Source organism: Anomalospiza imberbis, chromosome 3 (assembly GCF_031753505.1).
Source record: "Anomalospiza imberbis isolate Cuckoo-Finch-1a 21T00152 chromosome 3, ASM3175350v1, whole genome shotgun sequence".
NCBI lineage: Eukaryota > Metazoa > Chordata > Aves > Passeriformes > Viduidae > Anomalospiza > Anomalospiza imberbis.
The window spans coordinates 47158758-47177457 of NC_089683.1; the positions used below are offsets into that span (position 1 = coordinate 47158758).

An 18700-nucleotide genomic window follows, 5' to 3' on the forward strand; every position below is an offset into this window, starting at 1 on the left:
CATCGTTTCATCAAATTGTTAATTTGTAAAAGAAACAAGTATCATCTGCTCTTTGTTTCTTTATGCTGATGCTTTCGTGCAACAATGAGTTATTCAAATTGAACCTTGCCCCTAAAAAAATGTCAAAATGACTATTTTTCTCTCCACAGTTCTGTTTACAATATTTTACAGCAGGAAAGCATTCCACTGACATTATCTCTTCAATTATGCAAGCCTGCTGTGCTGTTGGTAATCGTGAAGTGGATTATTGTACCAACACAAAGAAAGCTTTTCTCCAACACGTGTATGGAAGCATTGAAGATGGGGGAATTATGCTTTCAGTTTGGCTCTTCAGATTATTCATGCTATATTTCAGAAGTAATGGGTTATTCAGTCTATGTTCAAGTGCCAGGATAAGATGAGGAAGAATGACTACAGGACTCATAAGCAGAGCTGCAACATACACCATTTTAGGAATCCATTCTGGTTTCTAATGTGGGCAGAAAATTAAATGGTTGTCTGATGCTGTCTGGTCATAATGTACAGCACTGGGCTCTAGCAGCAGTAAATATTCACTGTCCTAGACAGTAAAAGTGTGGCATTAACATATTTATATTGAACCAGTAACCACTATAGCAATATAATTATATTAATAATGAGAATGAATGATCCAGCTCCAGAGGCTGGGTCCATGCCCTGCTTGCTTTACTGGTACAGATGAGTCCCTGGGGATTTGCGTACTTGGACTTAGACTTGTCTTCGTGCCAGCTCTGTGTGCACTAATCCATGCTGCCTGCTCTGGGAAGGAGCACTTGTCAAATCCCTTTGCATTCAGGCTCAACATGGCACAATCCAATGCAAATGTTGTGCCTGCAGGACATTTGAAATGAAGCCACTCTCTGTATGTGCCCAGGCTCCCTGGTAAGTGAATTTGTCTTTATAGCAGATCCAAGCTCAAATCTTTCCTGTGCCTGATGGGATTCATATCTGAAAGTGTCATTTTGTGGGAGAATGCCTTAATTATCAGATGGTGCAGAGAGTTTAGTGCCTTGTAGGTCAACTGTTGTCCCCATCCCAAATCACACTGGTCAAGGCCTATATCTAGCAAAAAAAAAAAAAAAAAAAAAAACAAAAAAGAAAGAAAAAAAGAAAAAAAAAAGGAAAAAAAAAGAAAAATAAGAGATTTGTATTCATGGACTTATATTTTCTCTTTAAATAAGAAAATGGCATAAACCCTAGTTGAAATAAGTCTATATTAGTCACTATTGAGTCAAGAATAACACAAACTCTAGGTCAGAAGGCTAAGAGACTAGAAGCCCTGACTTTATTGGAACCCCTTCTTTTATACCCTGGTCGACACGGGTGGACCTGATTGGTCATTTAATCAACACATTTCACATGATTAGCTAATTAAGAAGACACCCTTTGGGATAAACATCTTATGAGAAAAACAACTTATTACAAACACCCCCTGTAGATAGTTTACAATTCTTTCTCTTCAGCTCCCTAAAACTTCCCTGACCAATTAATGGGAAAGCTTATCTAGCTTTCTCTGTCTCTGACCATACTGTCATATCCACATATATCCTGTGCTATTCTCCAAACCATGGCAAGAAGAGCCAAAACTGGGCCATGAACTGTGATGATAATTTAAGAAAATGAATGATCAGCTACAGAGGCTGGGTACACAGGCTGCCCTATGTGCTTTACCTGTACATATGAGTCCTTAGGGGATGGTGTTCCCAGCTGAAGAGACCTGGCTTCTTGCCTTTGTCCCAGAGCCCCATACATGAAACAGTTGCTGGCTGCAACATGAGAAAGTGAGACTTCCTACTCATGGAGAAAGGGGTGTCTCAATCCTTTCAGGCAGAAATCGCGTGGAAGATACTGGGCTGAGTTATGTGTTATTTCAAAATCTGACCTGGAAGGAGTGTGTGTACCCATGCATTTGAACTCCAGGCAAGAAAATGTTTCTGTAGGTAGAAACCTGCATGGAGCTGCCATGCAGGACCCCAGGAGAGAAGGGGAAATTTGGCAGAAGGGGGACACTTCTTTTGTCTTGCAGGACTTACTGTGGTTTCTGAACTTTTGCCTTTCAGAGGAAAATTGAAACAGATACTATTCAGAGGTTTTCAAAAGTTAGAAGAAATCAACTCTTCCCAAGCCCCTTTCCAAAAAGCCTCTCTGCCTTACTAGATCAACCCAAGGCAACAACAGTTTGTTGGTCAGGACACTCATCTGGAACATCAAAATGCCGGGTTTAGAACCTTTCTATCTTTCCCTTTGTGATAAGGAAATAGGACTTGCTATGGGTTCTCCAAGTTGGGACCAGCAAGGTGTAAAGTCTGTTTGCCTCCTCAGCCTCATGCATATTTTATGATTTCTACAATATGGAGCTGCTGTATGGAGAGAAGGATTCATAGGCAGTAGTCACATTCAAGGTCTTACCCAAGCTGTGGAACCCTTCATGTTACTCCTTACTGTCCTTTCCTCACTCCCAAAAGAGTATTATTCTGGAATGGAGACTTCTCATACCTAAAATCTGATTCTGAGTCTTATAAACCTTTTCTGACTTACCTTTTTTCAAAACAAATCCTTACATCAACTTGTTTTTGACAATAATATTTCTCAGCAATGAAAGAAAAAGCATTGACTCATTAGAAAATCCCTCCAAGGTTGGACTTTTATTGCATTGTACTTACAGATCTGCAGGGAGTGGAGAACTAAATGTAGAAAATTTTGCTGATGTTCCTGTTTTCCAAAGGCTCTTAGAATGTATGACAAAGAAAGGCAAAAATACTTTTCCTAAGTAAATATGCTTTAGAGTGGAACAGGAGATATAGCATCAAAATCATCTTTCCCTAAACACAAGGTGACAGACTGACATTCCAAGAAAATGCCGACAGATACCTCTGCCAGTATGTGGTGATGGATTCTCAGTTCTTTGTGTGATTCATGAAGATAGTTAGATGTCAAATTTTTGCTGCATACCAGGTAAGAAATAAAATATAACAATATGAAAAATCTAGTGACTTCTGAGAGGAATACATGGCCTGCCTAAAAGAAGTTGCATATATTAACTCCATTAATTTTCTGTTGTTAGGAGTACTGAATAGATGTGTCAGGTTGCATGAAAAGTGCAAAGATTTAATGTATACCTTTTCTTATTTCACTGTCCAGTTATGTGATCAAAAGTAACTGCATTTTCATGGGACTTTGTAGGAAGCCAAAGGCCAATATTTTCAAGATCAGAGGTGTCACTGAGAGAACTGAGCTCTGAAAGCCAAAGTCTCTTAACCACATGCATCACTTAGGCCAAGACCTTATCAACCAGAAATATTTGGTTGCCTCTTTGAATTCCAGTAAGATCTTAAAATACACCAGCCGCCTTCTGACAAACATATTGCTACTGGGTATACTAAAAACATCCTAATAGTTGATAAAGCTCTATGGAGCCATGTGGAGTCTCAGGCCAAAGCCAGAAGTGTTGTTTAGCCAGGTTTTGTTTAATAGCAGAGATAGGAGCGGCTGTGCCAGACCAGGACCAATAATCCATCTCCCCCTGCATCCTGTCTTTGGCAGTGGCCAAGAGCAGGCTTGCTGGAAAGCATACAGGAACAAGAGTGTCACATAGTAATACTTCTCTCTGGTATTTTTCTTGACTCCAAAAATTAGTGCTGAACAGTCTTCTGTTCAGCAGCCAGTGTTGTTATCTTTATATCATATAATCCTCAACTGATTTTTTTTCCTTGTGTTTTTCTGGTCAAATTTTGAACTTGCCTCACTTATTTGCTTCCCCAGTGCCCTGTTCCAAGTGACTGCTGCCACCAGCCAGGGACATTTGATACCTCCTGATTCTTAGGGTATTTCTTCCTCAAGAATTTATTCGTACAACTACTTTCCAATCACAAGTGTTGCAAAATCAGTGTGCACTTTTCCTGCAGATATCTCTCTGTTTCAGATTCCTGTTTGTAAAATACAGCCACGTTCTCACAACATGTAAGGATGCCACTTATGAATCACTCTGATGCTGTGCCAAGCCTGTGGAAAAACCCATTGGGAAAATGAACAACTGAACAGCATGCTGTACATAAGTCTGAGGCCCAGATAGTGAATAATGAGAAGAAAACAAATTATCAGTGGGATGCTTATTAAATGAATGCGATCCTCTAGTGTACTGGATAAGCACAGACAAGCTTGTTACCCATTTCTGTAATTAGGAGCAGTGTCTTAATTGATGTGCAGAAATGTGCCAAATTCAAGTGACTCACGTTTGACTTTGCTGTCTTAAAGGATTGTTTCAGTGTAGCTTGTGCATTTTCATGTCCCATCTCTGAGATAACACCTTTTACTTAAAGTGATACAGCTATTCATTACAAATGAGTATTATATTTTTCCTTTTTTTTTTTTTTAAGTTCTAAAACACACAAGAGATTCAGTTTTGAGAGCAGCAGCTCAGGTTTTTTTTCCTGAGGATTTAATTTCCCAACCTATCCATTGCATTATGGGTAGGCCAGTGCAAATATAATTTCTGTAAATGAAAAAGACTACTGGTGACTACTGTGACCTGTAGATATCATATGTGCTAGGTTTAGCTGGAGTGTTTATCAGGCTTATCTTGGTAATGAAAACCAGCTGCTTTTCAGTTACACCAAGTTGTTCATAGCCTATCAGCTCCCATATACAACTAAATTTTGTTTTATACAAGGAAACATGTTTGCAAGATGTCCAGGCTGGTAAATACAAAAAAGAAGGGATTTAGAAACATCTCTGAAAGCATCATCCTCTGACTTTTATGTATCTATTTGTGAATACTGGGGAAAGAGTCAAATACTGATGCCAGCTGTCCAGCAGTCTTAGCAAAGAACTAGAAGTGAACAGATCCAGGAGACAACTAAGTAGATTTCTAAACTAAACACTCCTTGCTCTGTCAGCTGTTTTACCTCTGGTTTAGAGCTGACATAAGCCTCCTGGTAAGGTTTGAACGATTGCCTTTTTCTTCCCCAAATCTTGCTTTCCTGTGGTTACAGCAGGGTATTCCTGTCTCACCAGTGTCCAGAGGACCTGGCAAAAGAATAGCAGTGGGAGTTAGTGCTAGTGAAGGTGGAATCTAAATGCATAGGCAGGTGAAAATTTAATAATCCTGTGCCTTATAATTAATATCCTGTGGCAACTAAGAAATATTCCATCATGGTCTGCTGCGATGCTGAAAAAGTTATGGGAAACAACTGTTTCTGAATTTAAAATTTAAAAAATCCAAGGAATTATAAAGATAAAAAAGTGAGTGGGTGAAGCAAGCTTAAGTAAATATAAACTGTGATAAAATTAAATAGTTTCAAGTTTTCTGGATATAAAACTATTTGTGGACATTACTTTCCAGCACAGGCATAGAAAGATGTGCCAGCCATAAGTCTGGAATGGCAGAACTGAAGAATAGAAGATATCACAGCCGAAGTAATTACAGTGGTTACTCTCAGGCCACAACCTGGAGCTGAAAATGTGGTATAGCTAATTTCTTGGTTGCAGAAGCTGACCTTCTGAAGGGAACACACTGAGGAAAACCCGATATGAGCCAAAGCAAAGTCTCACGAGGTTGTTTTTTTAGCTGTTAATACAAATAGCCATTGCCCTGTAGCCTCTTTCTTGCAGGAGGTGCAATCTTCTGCTCATGCCTCATGAGGGAGGCAAAAGTGAAGTGCAGCACAAGTAGTCCTCTATCCAAGTATCCTCTATCCAAGTATCCTCTATCCATACTGTGGCATTTCTGATGTGTGGCATTTTTGGTGCATGGCATTCCAGAGCTGAGCTGTACATCTGATGCTCTGCATTACAGAAGGAAAGAGAGGGTGCATGACGCCAAAAGGAGAAATCCCTGGCAGTGTATAACTTTGGGGGCCCAGTGGGAAAGGAAATCTGCTTGTCTGTTTTTTATGTGGTCATATCTTCTCCTTCCCCTCGTCTCTTTGTTCACCTAAAATGAGATAATGGAATGCAAACTACAGTCCTTGGGTAGGCATCCTCTCCAGCCAGGGGTAGGTAGGTGCTTGGGGTTGCTCTTCTGAGATGCCCAATTCTGAGAGGTGGTAGAAAAAGGAGACTACATTCCCAATCCTAGTTATTACATACTTGAATTTTGGCACCAAAACATGTAGAGTGTTGCCTCCCTCAGCAGTTTCCACTGCTTGGCTTTGATGGCAGCAGTCAGTGAGGATTTGGTTTTGGCAGTGCTTTAGTACTAATTTTTCTGTGGGTATTTGGAGGTGGAGGAAGGCTGAGGGCTGATGGCAGCTGCAGAACTTGGAATCGCCAGTGACTGGTGGCTTCTTCAAATGAGACTATAAAACCCTCTAAGGCTGGCCTGGGGGTGCACAGCCATAGCTTATACAAACGTTCTGGCTTCCTGCAGCATGTGAGAGTGAAGCCATGGAGCCAGAACAGGCTGCTGATCCTCAAATCCAGCTTGCAGGAACAGTCCATTATCCTGCTCCCCCATGGGCAGGAAATGCCTCCTTTTTCACCTGCAGCTTGCTTCTGATTGCAATGGTGAGTGTTCTTGTCATGAGAGATCTTTCTTGACATTGAGAGAGAAAATGTCAAAGATGGATGATAAGAATAATATGAAAATAAATTATTGAGGACTCTGTTGTTGTCCCAGCATGACACTTTAGGACCAGCTTTTAGTAGCTGAGCTTTGGGCATATTTGGGTTGCTAGAAATTGCTCAGAAGGGGCATTCTTAGGCACAAGGTCACATGTTGCACTGTGGGGGTCCCTGGCAGCATGGTCTCATACCTGGCTGAGGGGGGAATCAAACCTGTAGCAAACAGGCACTAACTCACAACAGAGATTTGTTGTAGTTACCTAAGGTTTCATCTGCTCTTCAATCATTGCAGTAAACCCATTTTACCACACACTGTGCAGAAAGCTACTTCGTACCTAGCAGTTCTTTTCGTTCACTTTTGGCTACTCATTTATATTTAGTGTTAGATTGTTGAGAAAATAACAAGAAGTGAAAAAAAGTTCTAGAGGTGCTTTACCATTGTATTATCTGGTTTTACAACCCATCTGGGTATATGTGATTAACCTTTAGGTTTAAACAGCTTGAAAATAATTTAACGTTTCCCTAATCTTTCAACTGTTTCTCCTCCTCTCCCTTCCCAAAATACTGAGTACTTCAAAGAGTGATCTACTTAAAAATAATAGCATATTTACTTGCTTTACAAGGCCTATGTCACTTCTTAACATCGAGGGAGAAGCTGCTGTATGTTAAAACTTTTTATTTCAGCATTCTTTTTATTCAGATAGGGAAAAGAAAGGAAGAAGTGTTATCTTCTTTATTTCCAGGAAACATTAAAAATTCCTTATCCTACCCTGCAGTGCATTTTGTTTTATTTTGTTAATAATCTGTATTCTGATTGCTGCTTGGTAAAGAATAAAAGAGGATTCTTTAGTCATGGGAATGCAGAGATGTTTATTTCCACTTTGGGAGTATAACATCTGTTAACTCTGTTTTCAGAGTTAGTGCTGAAGCACCTGGTATCTCACGCTCCACCCAAGATTGTAAAAATATTTGAAACTGCAGGAAGGCAATACAGCTGTGTAAGCTTATATGGGATCTTGTTGATTTAATTAAGTTCAGGAAAAGAAGCCATACCAATAAATGCCCAGTTGCTTGAAAGAGAGAGGTGCTATTTGATAAAATAGAGCTTCCCCCCTTAATTATCTGGGGTTTAGTTAAACATTATAGTCTCCCATCATTCCTCTGGCACAATTAAATTCTGTTCTTGTTGAACTCCTGCACCAGATTAATATTTTTTAAGGGTGAAAATGACACAGAGAGGAGAAATTCTGATCCAGCTCTTGCTGTTGATGTCTGTGGCTTTTTAACCTGGTTAAAAAGAAAAAAACAAAACCAAAAGAAGCCAAGTTAAATTGTCTGCCTTTGTGTGGGATCCTCCTTGTCAGCAAATATAGTCTCTTGAATGAAGACCTTCATGTCTTGATTTGTGAGGCAGTTATATAGTTACAGGAGAGAGCCTTGGCTGGAGGATGCCATACATATAGAGCAAAGAGCAGCAAATGTTTCGGAGGATGGAATTCAATTCCCGGAAGGGTGCATGCCTCACCTCCGCTTGGTCCAGCTGTGGGAAAATTCCAGCAGTCACCCTGGAAACAGGAAAAGTGACACCGCATTAAGTGAGGGAGGTGCTAGAGTGATGTTTAACATTCAGAAATAAATAAGGATACAGAAAATGGTATTGCGCAGAAATGTGTCACTGCTAGACAATATTGAAATCCAAAAGAAAAGCTATTTCTTGCAAATGAAATTTTTCTGCAAGGTCTTAGTGTATGGAGATAATTGGGAATTTTTCAGCTTTCTCCAAACTCAAGAATCTCAAACTACTTGGGAGAATAGACACTAATGTATATGGGAAGCTGTTTGTAATTTCCTATGTAATTTCTGGACATATGTGGCAGGGTTCCAAGATTTAAGTGTAGCAACCAAAAATCACTGAGTGATTAGTTGGCAGAGCATGCACAGTTATAGGGGTGGTAAGTCACTGCTAAAGGCATGGCATATGGAGCAAAGGTCATAACTTCACTCACTGGTCTTTAGCTTCTCGCTGGAAAATCAGTGGATTGTTTGGTTAAATAAAACATTGATAGATGGGAGATTGTTTTCAGGTATATGCTCTGCATCCTGTTTGAAGTATTCCTGGCTAAACTCACTGGCAGTGCTCTCATGTGGTAATTCTATATTTGCATATTGTCAGGGGAGGACTCTGAAGCTTGAGAAATCTTCTAAATGGGGTTTTAATATAAGGGCAGAGTGACAGAATTTTTGGAAACAGAAAATAAAAATGAATAAAAAATGGCAGTGCTTAGCATATGCAAACTGAGTGGAAAGATGGAGTATCATTACATATTTTTGTTTACTAGAGATGCAGTTATACTGGAGATGTGCTGAATTAAACCTCATTTGACTGGGTAATCAATGAGGCTGGTGCTTCAGAGAGACAGCTCATTTCAACTCCTATGCTGGAAAGCACACACTGTGGGTGAATGTAAAACACTCTGCAGACTTAGACATGGTAAATGAGATAGTTGAGAATGTCACAGACACTTTTTCTAAAAGCTTTGTAATGCCACTCCAACTCTAACACGCCTCTTCTCTCTCTGTCTACAGTGATATGAAACAAAAAGAAAGCTAAACTGATTTGTAACTATTTCATATTCCTATTTAGTACACAAAAGCACCTTTTCTAAAGGTGGTTTCCTGAGTTTGTTTGACTATTAAAAGCTGCTGCAAAGTTTGGTATAATCATTGCTTGTGATTCAGAAGTGTCTAGTCATGGAACCTGTGCCTGAAAACAAATTCATATGTGGAACTGTACTTTTCAGGACTGAGTTTGCATAATTTCCTAAGTAGGCATAAATTTGTCTGAATGGACTGGGACAGTGTTTTCTCAGGGAATCAGGATGATGAGCAGTTTATAAATTGACATATGGATACCTCTAGCTGGGAGGGGGGACCTCACTCGTAGAACTCAGCACAATGCAGCTCTGCACCTACTTAGCCATAGGTACTTAGCACCACCATTAATAGAAGTCACTACACGCAATCCTACACCTTTGAAGTTCATGCTGTAGGTTTATGAAGCATTTTATTTCTCCAGGGCTTTCTGTAACACTCATTACTCAAGAATCTGGGTTTTTCAGAGTTAGTGACTGTGTTTTTGTAACAACTTGTCTAGATGAACCAGCTCTGTAAATGCGAAACAGCTACAGAGGCTGAGCTGGAAATGCCAGTGATTCTGAGTGGCTGGTCAGACACGGATAGTACCAATCTCTCTTTGCATCATGGAGTCAAGCATTTTCTCCTGCTCTACGTAGAGCCAGTAGGAGGACCAATGAAAACATATAGAAATATGCCTCTCAGGTGAGGTTCCTGGACCAACCCTAGAGCAGCTCAATAGTGCAGTTTTATGCCTCACTGTGTGGTCTTCAGATTCTTCAGCTGCAAAGGTAAACATGGCTTCTGTTGAACATGCACAAACTGAACTTTTGAAGGTTCTGTAACTTGACTGAATTTGGTCAGATTTTCACTGGGCAGGAAAAACAATTACTAACAGACAAGCTGCACTATCACTGCTGTCTATGACATGTGTGCTCTAAACTTCCAGATTTTGAAGAAAATGTTGCCAGAATTTACCAGAACTGAGTATTATTTGTTTCTCCTCTTGAGCTGGTAAAAGGCTGGGAGGGATAAATCCTAAAGTGTGTATAATTTGAACCTCAAACGGTGATGGCTTGGGAATGCCATAAAATGAAATGCAGTCTGCAGAACTTGAAGCTTAAGCTGGTAGCAGTCTGGGCTTCCAGCCTGCTGATGTAGTTTTGTTACACACTTCTACTATGTTATTTTCATGTATTTGCTGTACTTTGCTACTTTTAGATGTCTTTATGCCAGGAATGTATTTATCTATATATAATTTTCCATGAAAAAGTGATCTATCTGCAATGCAGACAGATGGAATACAATGTAGTTTATGTAGTATCAACAAACCCATGCTCTTCTTTTTTGCCTTTACATTTAAGTTAAATTGCATTTTGAATGCTACCATCTGCACAGTAGTATGCCTCAGCAAGGCCTGCTGTTCCTAAAAGCTATTAATAGAAAAACTCTGCCTACTCTGAAACAAAACCACTCTACTTACCCCTTTTCTCAAGTGCTCAAGAAAAAAAAAAGAAACTAATAGGTGTCATGAGGCATTTTGGTTTTATTTTAGATAAACATCGCTGTGAAATCTAAAGATGTAACTCCTCTATAACCGCCCTGTTAATTAATACAATTGCTTGAATATAAGTTAATCACCCTTGTAAATGTTTTCTTCATAGGTTTCAGGATGGGCTCACTAGCATGTCTGGAGAGCAGTCATTCCCCAGTGCTGCCAGATTCCAGCTCAGACTCATTGCAGGACCTCTGCTGTGGAGATGTGTGAGCTGGGGACAGCTCTACAGGGCCCATATTCTATTGAGTTCAAAGGAGATGGATTTAATTACAAATGGCATAATTTGAAAAGATTTTGTAGCTCAGAAAAGCTCTTAAAAATCCTTGCTGGCAAAATATATAAATGAACCTTTATTGCATCTCTTCATCTTTGTATGGCTGCAGGCTGTTTAACAAGGACCTCTGCTGTTCGTTTAATTTATTACACCCCCTTACACTTCACATTTTTTTCCAAATTTTTAATGAGTTCTCGTTTTGTTGGGCTTTCACAACATTTTTCCATGTCTCCTGTGTGCTTGCATGCACCAAATATATGTTATATAAAAAAATTGCAAATCCTTCAATACCAGCTGCTGTAGTTAATAAACTTGTAACTTTACCCTCATTGAACTATGTCAAATCCCTGTAACAGCTGGCATGTTTAAATTTCTATGCTATTGAGGGCTGAATTTTTATTTAAAACTCCCAGATATGGACCTGTCAAAAATTTCTTTGCACTGTAGCTTCTTTAAACCCCTTAAACTGCTTCTGTAACTGTGAAGAATTTCAATTGAAAACCACCAAATATTAATGGATTTTTTATTTGTTTAATTTGTTATATGGGTTTAAAAAATATTTTCTCTTTTGTTTTCTGATCCAGTGAGTAACCCAACCAAGTGAATAATGGAATACCATTTTTTTTCCTGCTGAGCTGTTATTTCTGTGTGTGTTTCTGAATTTATACCTATAGATTTTCCTTGAAAGAGGAGATGGGCAGCTCTGGACAAGGGGAATGTCCAAGCGATAATGGTTAAGTTAGAAAAAGAACTTTGTCTCTCTTTCTGTGTCATGTGACATTTTTGTAGCATGACTATTCTTAAGATTTTTATTAACTCTCAATTTGTGCCTTTTTCTACTTAGTGTGCTCTCCTTATTACAACTGGATTTCAGTAGCTCTTTCCCAGGTCAGAATTAATCCTCCAGAGTTTTTTTGCTTGTATCCCATTTAGTCCCAAACTCCTGCCCTACCACCTGCTCTCTCACCCTTAAATCTGCTTCCCTATTTTTAAACAAAAATCCTGTAGAAGGAGGTTTACTGGAGTGTGTCAAAGGGTTAATACATTTCTCTCTCTCACTGCAATTTAAGGAATCATCTTTGATATTACTTCATCTGAGACTACCCCAAATGATATATCATCTGTTCAGGCAATTTCAGGCAAGTCACATCATTAGCAATGCTTCCACAGCATCCTCTCAGCTGTGTGAAAAAGCAATTTGAAAGACAGGTTAAAGCATTTTATTGGTTTCACAAAAGGAATGAATGAGTGGAGAGACAAAACAGAAAAATGCTCAGCTGAGGCCTCGCTGTCACCACCTCTTCTCCTTGGTTCAAGGTTATGGGTCACATATAAGGTCTGACATGTATCCTTCTCTTTTGACTAGATAGATATAACAGTATTAATATGAAAATAAATCACTTTACATGGGGGACTTGGTGGAAACTCTTTTCTAGAAATGGGTATGACTCTTAACAGCTTTAGAAAAAGATAAAGCAACTGGTCCAACAACATGCTGGAAGGAGCCATTAGAGAAGAGCCATTAGAGAAGTTTTTAGTCTGTGCAGAATGGAAAACCTGCTGAAAATAAGCTTTCTTATTTGTGTGCTTCTCCAATTCTAGACAGAGCTAAGGCTCTGTCTGCATTACCCTGTATGCTGGATTAGGTTATGTTCCTCTCATCAAACTCTGAAGCAAGGAAGTGGTCTACAAATATAATTGCTTACTAAAATACCTATAAACCAAAAATTAACAGCATGCTTTGTTTATTTTCTATGGTGCAATGAAACATGGTCTTTTCCTTGACAGCCATGTCAATTGTCAGAGGTACCAGGGTGCTTTGGTAAGGCAGTGGGCCTGGAAAGAATAATTTATAAAGCCAAACTCCCATTGCTGACATACAGATATGTTCCAGCTGTAGGGTGGACCAAGAAATGAGATTGTTGTGAAAAGGGGTGGAAAGGGAATAAAACCACTCACAGTTTCTAATTGGAATTTGAATTTAGCAAAATAATCCTTTTCACCATGCTGAAGTGCTAGCACTTCAGGGTAAATGATCATGTAACTACTAGAGATAACCAGTAACAACAGGGCAGAACAATTACCCTTCCACATGGAAAACTTCGAGTCAGTTCTCTGACTGTTTTACATCAGTCATAAAACTAACATTACATAACTCCTAATGCAAATGGCATAATTTCACTCTAATACATTTATAATTACCTTATTAACACTAATTAAAAATGTGGAAATCACTATTATGGTTCAGAATTTGCTACTTGCTTTCTCCATGTATTACTTTCTGTCTGCACACAATGAAGTCTGAACTAGGAATAAAACATTGACCTCCTATACCTACAAGCTCCACCCACTGTGTTTGGTGTCTTTACAACTCTTAGATCATGCATCTCTCTTAGGGACAATGAAGACTGATGATGAGCTTTGACAGACACCCTGAACATTCAGATTATCAATCCAAAACCAACTCAGGCTGACAATGGCTGAGCAGTCTGTATGTGACTTGAAGAGGACATCCCATTTAACTGAATAGTTTTTACTCCAGTTCAGAATTTTCTTTTATTTTTGATTGTATTCCATTTCATTATAATTCCTCTTCCCTGTGTTCATTTCACTTCATTAGCTGATTTCGAGATTTCCTCTCCTTTAATGAATATTCCTTTCATGAAAGAAACTGAAATCTTGCAATTTAAATGAATATAATTTTGGCAAATTTCCATTTCGGAGGTCCATTTCACTATAGTTCCTGTCATCCCATTCCATGTAATGGTATTCACTTTTTAAATTTTGAATTTTCGTTTCTTGTTTTTAATAGTTGCATTTTTTTCATCATATGTCTTCTCCTGCCTGTTTGTTTCAATTCTTTCCCAGATTTCAAGATTTCAGTGAGTCTCATTTTGGCATGCTTTGGTACTTTTCACTGCACTTTATGTTATCCCATTACAATTAATTGTATGCACTCCATTTTCAAATTTTCTTTATTCGTTTCAATTGCATTTTATTTCAGCACATGTCATGTATAGTCTGTTCATTTCACTTCATTCCCTGCTTTTGAGATTTCATTTCATGGTTTCATGATGGGAAATGAAATCTCGCTGTTTCAGTTGGTAGCATTACTACATTTTTCACTGCTCTCTTTACACAAAGGGATCACAAGAATCAGATCCATTCCTTTTGCCAGTTTCATATTGAGAATTCATGTTCCATTATTTTTCACAATTTGGGCTTGAAAGAATTTATATCAGTTTGATGATTATCTCCCTATTGTCTCAAAAATCTTGTTAAAATTTTCCAGGATTTATCTTTGCATTACACTTAAGTCAGTCATTCTACAATAACTTTTTTTTTGCATCCTTTCTCCGTTCTCAGATGTAGGCACTATAATGGGTTTTGCGTTGTTCTGGTACTTCTCTTTTTCACCATGAATTTTGAAAGGTGTAAAGATTAGTTCATTCAGGTCCCTGAGTTTGTTATAGATGGTGGAAGTGGGATTAAGTGTTTGTGTATCATAGGTAAGTAATCTCCAGCTTGTCTTTGTTCTAGCCTGAACTGTTACCACCTTATCACTGATGTTAATTGTGTCAGCCACCTGAGCCCAGTTTACTTTCTTAATGAAGATAGAAGCAGAAAGATAGAGAAAAAAATAAGGTATTAAATGAATTGCCCTTGCAAAAGCCATCTGCTACCACTTTTTTTTTTAATTTTATTTAGCAAAGGACCAGGTCATTCAGTTTGTTCTGATTTATCATATGTAATCCATTGTAACCCTTCCCTTCTCTGCCTCCAATATTTTCCGAATGTGCCATTTTTACAGTATCATTTGCTCTGTGTTGGGCTATCTTTTCCTCATTGTGAGGTGCTGCTCATATAATTCTCATTTCTGAGTGAAATTCCATTCTTTTCTTTCAGCAGCATAGAGTTTTTTTCAGGGAATTAGGGTTTATGGACATTCTTCACAGGTAAACTGACTGCAACAATGCTTTAGGAGTGCAGTCAAGTGTTAACCATGTGGTATAAAATGGTCTCATATTATTTTAATCTGATATTAAATATTCCTTCTTTATTTGCCTCTCATGAAATGCCCTCAAACTTTTATAATCAAATTACTTCTCACTAATGGAAACTCTTAATGACCTTTTATAAATGTCTGGATATACCAGCATCTCAATTTTCCTGCAAAACTCACACAAATCCACAAATGTGATTGTTGTCCTTCAGGGAGTCTTAATAAAATTTGTTAGAAAGTGACCTCTTACTTAGAGTCAGCTCTGCCGACTCAGTACATCTCAGTGCTGCAGCTATCAGCAGATCTGGACAATGAATGTCAGTGCTAACCTATTGTGCAGGTGGCTGGCTGGCGATGAGACACCTGGTAGATAACGAGCTGTGTGGAAAATACCATGGAGAGACAGAGCTGTTAATCAAAATCCCTTCTGCAAAACAGTCATTAGAGCTTTGCTTGACACATGTCAGTACTGTGTCAACAGCAGTGCTCAGGGGAAATAATGGTCTACAGCACCTGCTGTGTGATCTGGGCATGTCTGAAGTGACTGCTCAAACTCTGGAAGTGCTCTGCAGGTTGGACCCCAGGAAAGAGAAGAGGGGTCACCAACACTGAAAATATTTTGAGACTCAATTACAAAAAACAGCATCAGTGAGAGCCAGGCATGTATCCTCCATGAAAAAAACTTCATGGTAGGTGTTGACTAGGAATTGTTTTGAGAAGGCAGTTTCAGTATCTTGATGATTATGCAGTACATAAGTGTAACTATGAATTCTTGGATATGGACAACTAAAACATCATTAGGATTTTAATCTGCCTTGTGCATCCTGCCTAAGATCAGGAGAAATAGCATGCATAGTTTGCACAGAACACAGGAAATAGATCTCTAAACATGGCAAATGCTCTTGTGTTTTGACCACTTCTGAAATACCTATTAGAAAGTTTGTTCTGTTCTTTTTCACACAGCTCAGAATGATTTTAGCAAGGGTTTAGTCCCTTTGAAAAGTATCTCCAGATACTTAGCCTATTTTCCTCTAGAAAAAAGGAAATTTTACAAAATTTTATTGATTCATTAACTTCAGCAGGGTGCCAGACCGAACATCTACATGGAAACAGCTTTTCATGGCTCTGACCTGCATTGTAAATTGTCTGTAATTTAGTAGAGAGTGAAGCTTAGGGGGAGCAATTGCTTCAAATGTTCAGTGCCGTTAGCTTAAGGGAGAGGAAATGAGAGAAATCCAGAAGTTTTCATTTCCAAGTGAAGCATGTCAGACAGCACAGCACAAGACCTTTTAAAATTGCAATATGGCATCATATTAAACAGAACCCATCTGTGTTTCCTTTGGCTTTCCATCAGTTTACATATTTTCTTAGATGTAGTAGTAGCAAATGTCAGAGCTTTTTCACCATTTCCCATAATGCAAAATTAATATGTTACTATCTGTAGGTCTATAGCTCTCACTGACCCATTGCTGCAAACTCTGAGCTGTTCATCTCAGAAGTACTAGTGGTGAATTTAAATGGAGACACAGTGTGAAAAGACTTGTGTCAAAGTGTTTTACTGCTGTTAATGAAATAAGAGAGTAGTAATTAATGTGAAATGATGCCTGAAAGTGAGTGGCAAGCACTAGCAGGTACTGATGGCTAGATTGTGATACAGGCCACTAGCACAGCTTGTTCCAGCAGGGTGTTTGGGCTCTACCTCTGCACTGTCACCAGCACAAGGGAGGAGGCTGGAGCTGGGCTGCCTGAGCAGGGTTAGGGGATGCCAGGGCTGAGCTTGGGGTGGAAGGCTGAGGCAGCAGGGCCTTGAGGTCTGATCCTGCCTTTCTGGAGGAAAACGAGAGGTAAGCGGTGCCTGCCGAGTTGGTGACTGGGTAGGGGGCTTGAGGAAAAGAAGGGATCTTGCTGGGAACAGAATTAATCATCAGATGAGAAATGTCCTGTGATTTCAATTGCTGATTCCCAGGCATAAGCGGTTTCCCACTCTTGGGAGTGAGGATGTGAACATTTAGATTAAAAGAGCAGGGGGGTTGTGACACTGGGGATGAGAGATTGATGCTGCTGCAAGGGCATCCAGGCATGAGGCCATGCATGCCTGAAAGTGAGCTCCTCCTGTGCAGCCTGAGCCTGAAAGTGCTGCCATCCTTCACCTCCCTGAGGGCTGACAGCTTTCGGTGCTGGCAGGGAAACTGCAGTGAGATGGACTGTCAAAACTGCCTGCAAGGAAGTCACCAGAATGGTGACTATCCCTCTGAACTGGACCCTGTGGACAGCTAGCACAGAGACATGACTTCTGCAAATACGATTTTGATGATTCCTGCAACTTAAAGGACTGCCTATTGAGTTGGCTGTGGATGAGCCTTTGTTTTGAAGGGCTTCGCTGCTAGGGAGAGGGGAAGTGAATGCTTTTGATAGCCAGGGATGGCATGGTTAGAGATGATTCCACTTCTGTCGCTCCTTTGTCAAGCTTAGATTCTGTCTGGCAGTGAGAGAAACAGGGGAAGGTGTTTGTGATGTGTCAAGTGCTATTTGCATGTCAAACAGTGGTCTGGCTGGGGTGGTTCAAGGGTTCTTAGGATCCTCCACCAGCTCACAGGGAGCTGCATTCCTGCAGGGGAAAGAGTACAAGTTTTCAGGTGTACCAAGTGGGACTTACCTTGTTGAACTGCAGTGAGTCATCTCATCCTAAGGCCAGCATGTAAATTGATTCAGGTGAGTTCCTCTCTGGCAGGCACACAGGTATTTTTCAGGGTGTGAGTCTTATTGAGCATCCCTGTCATTGATGTTGGTACGCTCTGTGTTCAGAGGGAGGAAACCTGCCTCCCACCCACCTGTGGAAATGACCTGTTGAGTCTGTCTGCATCCTGTTGCTGTAGCTATTTCAGATTCCAGTGAAATACATCACTCTGTTTTATGAGATTTTTCTCCTCTGTTGACTCCAAGTCTACAGTTAATCAGGCACAGGCACCAAAGTGGTACCTCTCAGCATCTTAAAAAACAACATGAGATTTGTTGCAGTTTACCCAGCCTGCTACTGCTCTATCTAGGCAAAGACAAAGAAAGACAGGATTACTGAGCTGTGTGACACTTGCTTCTAGAGCAAGACAAAAGTGAAAAGTGGGAATTCGGGAAAGACTCATCAGTGTTTCTGAACAAACCAAGCTAAAAGCATGAGGAACACTTAATGTATTTCCAAAATTCAAAAGTCACCTACAACAGTACTTACATGTAAATCTTCGTTTTGCTCTTGTGGAAGCTGTGGAACATCAAAAGAGAGAAGAGAAGCCCAGATTTTTTTTTAGCTTTTTGTTTGTTTGTTTTTTTGTTTAATAAACTTTCAAGAGATTTGCTCTTCTTAATTAATCTTCTGTGTCACCTTTTGATCCTTCTGGTTTGTTATTACACATACTTGTGATAATCATGCACTTTGCACTGATTACAATACGTGTGTTCAATGAGATCAGGCTATTTTTAGGTATGAATGTAAAAAACTGAGATGATCAGAAGCTAGTAGAAAAATTTCACCTGGCCTTTTAAATAACAGTTTTAACTTAGCTATCTAATGTAATGTCTGTCTTTTGAAGCAACTAAAACTCCCTTTTCCCAAAATGTTAAGGTCCCTAAAAGCAAAGTAGGAGCATTAACTGGACAG

At 39.5% G+C, this 18700-nt stretch overlaps 1 long non-coding RNA gene across 2 annotated transcripts in view; it reads left to right on the forward strand.

The window, feature by feature from the left end:
* The window catches only part of LOC137469896 (uncharacterized), a 28146-nt gene extending 15820 nt beyond the window's left edge, over positions 1-12326 (forward strand). For both annotated transcript variants that reach the window (XR_010996767.1, XR_010996766.1), the window contains exons 3-4: positions 9873-10004; positions 10878-12326. This is a non-coding gene — a long non-coding RNA (uncharacterized lncRNA). The remainder of the gene's footprint in view (positions 1-9872; positions 10005-10877) is intronic.
* The last annotated feature ends 6374 nt before the right edge of the window (positions 12327-18700 follow it).